Source organism: Charadrius vociferus, unplaced genomic scaffold (genome assembly GCF_000708025.1).
Source record: "Charadrius vociferus isolate BGI_N301 unplaced genomic scaffold, ASM70802v2 scaffold103, whole genome shotgun sequence".
In the NCBI taxonomy this organism is placed as follows: domain Eukaryota; kingdom Metazoa; phylum Chordata; class Aves; order Charadriiformes; family Charadriidae; genus Charadrius; species Charadrius vociferus.
The window spans coordinates 4,709,159-4,717,749 of NW_009648061.1; positions in this window are offsets into that span (position 1 = coordinate 4,709,159).

Genomic DNA, 8,591 nt, shown 5'->3' on the forward strand with positions numbered 1-8,591 from the left:
GAGAATTAGAAGAGTAAAAGGGACAACACTTGTGGGTTGAGATAAAGACAATTTAATAAGTAAAGCAAAAACCATGCACACAGACAAAGCAAAAGAAGGAATTCATTCACTACTTCCCATCAGCAGGCAGGTGTTCAGCCATCTCCAGGAAAGCAAGGCTCCATCACATGCAATGGTTACTTCGGGAAACAAATGCCACCACTGCAAACATCCCCTCCTTCCTCCTTCTTCTCCCAGCTTTATATACTCAGCATGATGTCATATGGCATATAATATCTCTTTGTTCATTTGGGGTGAGCTGTCCTGGCTGTGTTTCCTCCCAGCTTCTTGTGCACTCCAGCCTACTTGCTGGTGGGTCAGTGTGAGGAGCAGAAAAGGCCTTGAGAGCTTAGCAACAAGCAAAGACATCAGTGCAGTAGCAACACCACTCTGATCCTGAATGCAAAACACTATACTACACTCCATCCCAGCTGAAACCATGACAGGTTGGAACTCTGCATTCCTGTTTTCTGAGAGTCATTTTCATCCTGCTTGAGCAGTTCCCGAACTCCCAAATCAGCCACACGTTATGCAAATGAGGAAAATGGTCTTATTATAATCCTGTCTCTCATGCCTTCTCTTCATTAAGGACCTACAACTAAGGATATTTAAAAGATATATAGAGAGATATTCTTAAATAATGTGGTTTTAAAGGAATTTCTGATTACTTTGCACTGTTTCAACAGGCATCCCAAGTGATCAAATAATCCCACTGAAACAGGCATCCCAAGTGATCAAATAATCCATAATCTGGTCACCTCATCCCTTTGGAAATCCAGAGCAGTTCTAGAAAATAAGACCTCAGTGCCCTCTTGTTCTTCTACCTAGGGGAAAAAAAAAGGTCAATACACAACCATGAATATTTCTTAGAGCTTCCATAGAAAAGCAATAGATTGGATATCCACATGTGTCCATGGACAATCTCTAAAACAATGTTAAAAGAACACAGTGAAAAAAACAGTTTCTGCTCTATGCAAGTACTTCATGTTATCTCATTTTCAAAACTTGCAGATGTACTAAATTGTTAATTCTCCATGTGAATCTATGGTAAATATGAAGTAGGAAAACAGTCTTTCCAGGCATATCAGCTAATAAAAAATCTTGAAAAAAATTACATACATCACTGCATGATTATACCTTATGAGATGACCCCTAGTGAATAATTTACTCCAAAGAGTTATAGGTTTTTTTTATTGAGAATATTAGTTTTTCCTATATTTCTCCATGATCTCATTCCTGATTTCTTCAAACACCCATTTTCTGTTGCTGTTTCTAGTGAACCAAATCCCACTCCCTCAGATCTGCTTTAATTTTTCCCAGCTACATGCTAGAAAGGGATAACAACATGCTAGAAAGGGATAACAACATGCATTCCTTTAGCAAGACTTATCTAAAACTGCCATAAAAACATGCAACTTCACTGCTTAAAATAGGTATCTCCTACTACCACTGTTTGAGACAGAATACTGCTCTGGTTGGAACACGGGTTTGAGTACTTTTCATAAAGTTCTTACCTTCTTATTTCTTCACTGACTTACTGTTGACAGCCTTATCACTGTAGTTTTGCCTTCTTCTGCAGCTAGAGTAGATCCCTTTTTCCATCCCTTTTCCAAATCCTAAAAGTCTTAGAAGTTAACAAGAAGCTATGTGAAGCCTACAATCTGGGGAGTCAGCATGCAGTCCTCACTGAGAACCATAGAAAAATAATGAGTTAGTCTCTGCAGTCACACGAGAGGTGTGGGTGAAGGCAGCAGGTTACATGACTTCCTTTGACCTATTCCGTATTATGAAGGCCTTCTAAAGTAAAGGAATGGTAAGAGGTGCTGGCAAAGGACACAGCACATGCACTAAGATCATCAATCCAATTCCTGTGCAATGAGTCTGGAGTCACGGGTTCATTTTGCCAGGTTTTGATGCACAGAAACAGATCTGTTTGTAAGAGACTCTTGCTTAAAGTCCAGGTAGTATTTCAGTGTTTGTACAGAGTATTTTTCATAGTTCAGTGGGATAGCCAAACATCAGTACCTATTCTGTTCCCTTTGCAAACTCTGAAAGCACAAGAGAAACAAAAAAAAACCTGCCACAGCCAGGACCAGTTAGGAAACCCCTTCTACAAATCATAGCTCTCTAGCACAAAGCTGGACAGATACCCACAGATCTCTGACAACCCTGGTTAGCTATAGAGACGTTATATTTTGTGGAAATGCCCACAGTCAATTAAAACCATTCTTTCTCATTTACAATACAAAGGCCTCTCCCCAGGGCTGTTGAGCCCATCACAGTTTGGCAAGAACACACTATGGAGAATACATCCTCTAATTTTACAATACATTGAACACAATACCTTTATTCCAGCTTACTCTGCTTTTGGGAAAACAGCTCTGCTTATTTTAAATTAATAAAAGTAATTGAAAAGCTATTTAGAAACTTTCCTTATCCCTTGTTATATGTCCTCCTGGCAAGCTTCAAGAGATGACCACCTGCAGAAGCCCTTAGCAGGTGACTTCATTACGCAGTTGTCTTTCCCATGACAAAAGTTTTTCTGAGAAAAAGCAAAGGAAAAAGACTTCTCTATTAACTCTGAACTGCGAACTGCTACCTTTTGGCATCCCATTGCATCATGGATTTAAAAGGATAACTGAGAAGGAGGCAGACCCTCTCTGAACGGGAAGCTGTACAAGTTGACCTCCAGACCCCTCTTCAGTTTCTTTAATTCTGTGAAATAATCCCACACTGAGTCTCCAGGCTGATGTATCAGCCCATAAAGGAATCTAGTTAGAAGCAGAATTCAGAAGCTGAACAGACATCCCAAACCAGCAATTTTCTTCATCTCAAATCCTTAGAATATATCATCTAATTGCCTCCTATCCTCAGCTGTCATTTTCAGTCCTTCATACTAAAGCTCTGACTGAACTCAGAAATGTGTTACTCGTTTTCCTGCAGGCATCTGTCAGATCATTGGACTTTATGCCATATTAGAAAGCTGTTTTAGAAAGGGTCAACAACCCTCTCAGGCAGTGCTGAAGAAATATAAGCAAGGACCATGCTAAATTGCAATAGATCCCAAATTACATATTTTGCACTTTTAAAAGGTGATTCACAATTCTCTAGCTCCTCAGCTGACATGTTTTAAATTGGTACTTCAAAATGTCTGCCTTTTAGCACCCAGGTGCTGACATCAACCCTGTTATCCTTGGAAAATAAAAAGAAATAAGAAAAAGCAGGCGGTAAAAGTAAGTATACACTCAGGAAAGGATATGGGAAAATAGCAGGGAAAAAGGATAAACAGCAAAAATACAGCAATGTTGAAAAAGCAATAGCAGTAGCGATGTAGCAATGATCAAAAAAAGAAAAATGGCAATGAAAGTAGGAAGAAAACTGGCAAAGTGAATGGAAATGCAGAAAAGCTAATGCAAGAGAACACTCATTGCAAACCTTCGTTTGCTAGACAAAGTAAATTTTTGTGTGTATTCATGTTCTATAGTTAATATCAAGGTGATACTTTGAGACAATATTCAAGCAGTAGCAATATGTCTTACTTCCCATTGTCAGTGTGTGTTCACTGGTCCTTTTCAAGCTTGAACTATTTGGGCTATAACAGAACATCCCAGGATTTTTTGTAAGGCAGTTTTTCCTTGGAATCTTTGGAGTAAAAGAGAATGGGTACATAATGAGACAGGAGGAAGAACTATTATTTTTCTATCTAAAAGAGCACAATGTCATGTACTTCAAGAAAGATTTAAGATTTAAGAAGCAAAGGCTAAGGCAATCTTTGTAATGTGTATCAGTACCTGACGGGAGAGACTAAAGAAGGTGGAGCCAAACTCTTCTCAGTGATTCCAGTTAAAGGGCAAGATAGAATGAGCATAATTCGAAATATGGCACATTCCATTTAAACCTGACTTTTTGTTTGTTTGTTTGTTTGTTTTACTGTCAGGTTGGTGAAACCTACCCGGATGGCCAGAGAGGTTGTGGAGTCTCCACTGTTGGAGATACTCAAAACATGACTGTGCAAGGCTAAGGAATAATGAAGGGTGGACTAGACATCTTCAGCGTCCCCTTCCAACATCAACGATTCTGTGATGCTAAGAGACTGGGGTATGGGTCTTGGGAGAGGTCCAGGCTGTCTGGAAGCAGATTAGAACTAGAGTTGGCTGGGAAACCAGCAGGACAGAAGATGAAAAGGAAGGAAAGGGCAGGAAAAGAGATTGCATGAGAAAAGATATTCGGATTCGGATAAATCTTCAGAGCAGTTCTAAGAACATGACTCAAATAAAGTAAAGCTCCTGTGAAAAATTGTGTGATCATATTTGGCAAAGACATACTATATAAAATGCACGGGGAATCTATGATTTTGTTTCAGGGAGCAGCAAGGACAGTGTTGTTCCTTGAGTGAGACTGAGATGGAAACCAAGGGTGACCACATGGGCAGCAAGAGACAAGGCTGGAGACAAGACTGGAGGCAAGGCTATAACATGTGAACAAGGTCTATGCAGGAGACTGGGCTGGAGACAAGCTACCTGCAAAGTGTGTTCAAGGTCCATCAGGAAGCCAGGCTAGAGAGGGGGCTGGAGACAAGTACACTTACCATAGCTTAGGCAAGCAAACAAGGCTCAGGTCTGAACTAAAATGGACCAACAGACAGAGTATATCTATAAGTTGAGACTTTCTGGTTTTGGTACTCAGCTTTGAAGCCTTCATTTTCTTTAAATATTGGGTGTGATTTCCCAAATCCTTAAAAGAACAACCAAAATGCAGTCATTCTATCATACTGACGTCTACCTTGATCATCAGTATGATTAGCACTGCTAAAATTCCTATGACTACTACCACCGTTTGTGTTACTGATCCTTGAAAGCAATAGAGAAAACGGTCTCTGGGTTTACCCTTATGAATCAGAGTTTATCCACACTCCATTGTTTATCAGGTATAAAGCATGCAGTGCCTAGTCAGAACAAAGACCTGTGAGGGATTAAAGCATATTCCCAGAACAAAAGCCTACTGTACTGTATGTAATATCCATGGACTGTGCATTAACTGGGATTATTTTCAAAATTAACTTTGGATAGCTTTTCCACTGGACCAGCAAAAAGCACATGCACCACAATAGTCACCTTTTAGGACATTTCACGTGCCAGTATCAGAGCAAAGCAGCACTGAGAGAGCAAAGAAAAAGTAAATAGTATATTATTTAGTTCCAATATTGGTAAAGTTAACATTGCACATGTTTCTTATCATCTCATTGTCAGTACTTACTTGCTTGACTAATTTCCAGAACAAAAACAAGTCTTTGCTTCAGCCTTAAGCAGAACACCAGCATAGAGAATTTCATTCCCAGCCTTTACATTGGTAGAGTGCATAAACTGACCCATAATAAAGGCTATCATGGAAAAGATCTGAGAAGATTAAGTAACGTCAACAACTCACCTCCTCCAATATTCCAATTGGATGTATGGTTTGAAATCCTGAAGCTTCAATTATCTCCTTTAATGAGCAGAAACAGCTTGGGTGCAATAGTACAGTACAACTCTGCTTATGCAGCAGTATAAGCTTCTCAGTATTAACCCTGTCAAGGAACCATAACCGTGATGTTGGAAACCAAGCCACTCAAAAAGACAGCAACTTAAGATCTTTCTTTTTTCCTGTTCTTTCATTCTCTTCGAGTCTTCTAGCAAGGATGCAATTCAGGACCAGTTTTCCTGATTTGGGTAATAACCACTGTATGTCAATACGTTTGCCACAACTGAATCCTTTTAGATCCTTTTAGAGAAGTACTAAAAAAATTTTCAAGTTGTCATGCCTATCATTAATGCAAACGTCAAATGAATTTGAAAGACTGAGTTGGAGGAAAAACACAGGGATTTTTTGAGCTATCCACTCTGTTTTCTGCCATGAAAATATTAACACCGTTAAAAATTGTCACACTGAAGTAGGACAGTAGGAGTGACAGATGTCAAAATGAAGACAAAGGTATATTGGCACATTGTTGTGGTAAATCTGCATGTTCTTATTTCATATTCTGTCTAGAAAAATATTGCTTCGTTTTTAGAAGGAAATCCTCCCTACGCACATATTGAAACAGATGATAGTGACTTCCAGAAATATTATGTGAAGAACACAGTCAATTATATGAAGAACTATTAGCAATATATGTTTTTGAAAGAGGAACTCTGTGTATGATAAAATATGCCCCAGATGCTTCTGAGATAAGAAATGAATCCCAAGAGTTTTATCCCACATAACAGGCAGTGGCCTGACACCAGGGAAATTAGCATTAATATTTGTCATGCAAAAGGTGTGATAGCAAACTTTGGTTTTATAATCTATTTAAAGTCAATTAAAGTGTCAGCTAATAACAAGAATTGGTTATTATACAAGCACGCATCCACTCAAAGGTCACATTCAGTGGTTTCTCTTTCTGCCCTTGTCAGGTGTTCCATTCACTGAGATAAAATACTACTTTCTGTAGTAGCTGTTTGAATGCAGTAAAGCCACCAGCTTTGAATATTTGGCCTCTGTTCGTGCCAACCTACAGCAGTATTTAAACTATGAAGGGAAGAAGCCCATGACGAATAACAAAAATCAAAGGAACTATGGTAAGTTTATGAGTGAAGATTCAGGCAGTAAAATAGGACCAGTTCTTTGAAGAATTGAATCTGAGCCCTCTCAAAAGTAACTCAGGAAGTTTTGACACGTCCTTTCTTATAATAGACCAGTGTGGAGGAATTTTTAAAAAAAACATTTCTATAATGCTTTGTCTCTATAAAGAAGAAAAACAAACAGAACTTTTTTTTTTTTTTAAGAAGATTGTTTTATTCTTAGATTTCACTTATATCAGTGCAAGAAGAAACAAGATTTAGATCTCTAAGGAGAGAACTGTTATCACTATAGTCCAGAAGCCAGTCTAGGAACAGAACTGGCAAAATTTCACCAAGGAACAGGGAAAGGCAAAACTTCTATCATGTAGGATGGTAGGAGACAACAGCTAAAGGCGAATCCAATCAAATCCTTTCATATGAACTCTTAACGCTATTCTGGGTAAGAAAATCAAGATTTTTTTTTTAATTTTGAAGGGCTACATTTTCAAAGAAAGGTATTACTAGTCACATAATGCATTTACACACAGGATTTAAATGTAACAGTATTGAATTTTTAAAGACAAATTTTGCACTTGCATGGGTGCTGAAACTATGAAACAAGGCCCAGGCCACCCTACTATTTCATTCTCTTCTAGTTTCTTATGCTGCCTTCTACCTGTCAGTAGCTCAGCAACTCAGTATGTGTGAAATGACTTACGTTTGTCCCATATGAGTCAATCTTGTCCTTACCACTCTCCCAGAAAGTAAGTTGTGTGTTTTATTCTTGATGTGTTCTTGTGTTCCTGAGAGGATGCAATATTGAAGAAGAACATCCCACACTTGGAACAGCGGTTGGGGAAGCTGGGTAGCTCCAGTGTCCCACAACAATCTGGGATTAACCCTCTCAGGGTTTTGCTTCTCTCACAGGTGACTTCAATCATTGCTACAAACAGTACTGTTGTGCCCAGAGGGAGTTACTGACTGTTGCCATAAAGCTTACTGACTGCTATCATAGAGCTTTGGGACATCTCCTTATATTGGGTCTGGACCACTGGGTGGCTTACAAGTGAAACCTTGAATTAGAGGGTGGGGAGAAATACAGTAAGTTTGCAAAGCGGAAAAGCTGCAGCATTTTCTGCTGTAGGAGTAAAGTGCATTTCCCTCTATTCTTGATGGCAAATCTCACCAGTAAAGGAAAGTCTATACATGGCAACATATTAAAAGCCACAGCTGTACATTTTTGTCTCTCTGGTTTCAGGAGATATTCTCCACTCTTGATACTCTGTTGCCTCTCTCCTCCCTTTGCTGTTTTTCATCTGGCTGTGCCTTAAAGGCATATAAGGAACAGTTGGTTGAGTTCCCCTATCACTCAGAACTTTTCAGTGGTTCCCGTAAATTAATTTGTTCAATTCTGAAGGCTGGCTATATCAAATAAGTGTGTACTTTATAAAATGATTATTTCTATTAAACCAAAATAAGCAACACTGCATATGAAAACCTTTGCTGCAGTGTTCTGTTCCATCATTGTAAATTACTTGGGCATTTCTCTTTGAAGGCTCATGTATATAAAATGCATTGTTAACTTACTAAATGTTATTGAAATGTACAGTTAAAATAACGTGACTAATAGAACACAGACAGTGACTCTAAACTAAAATTGTCCTTATAAAGTAGGGGTTTTCCTTTTTTTATAGACTATAGCTTAGTTGACAAACTGAAAATTTTCAGTTTATAAACAGAATATTTTACTTCTGTCTCTCAGCTGAAAATATTCATTCATGGTAAAACTTTCCAAGCATTTAAAGAAAAAAGAATAGATTTGAGACAGAGATTAAAATGTGTTTCAGCATTTTTAATCTACTGATGGCAGAAGCTACCATGTGGAAAATCATATGAGCATGTTACCCCACAGGGACGTCCACTACACACAAGGAAAGCAACAGTCCAATAGGGATGTTGGACTTTGCAAAGTTT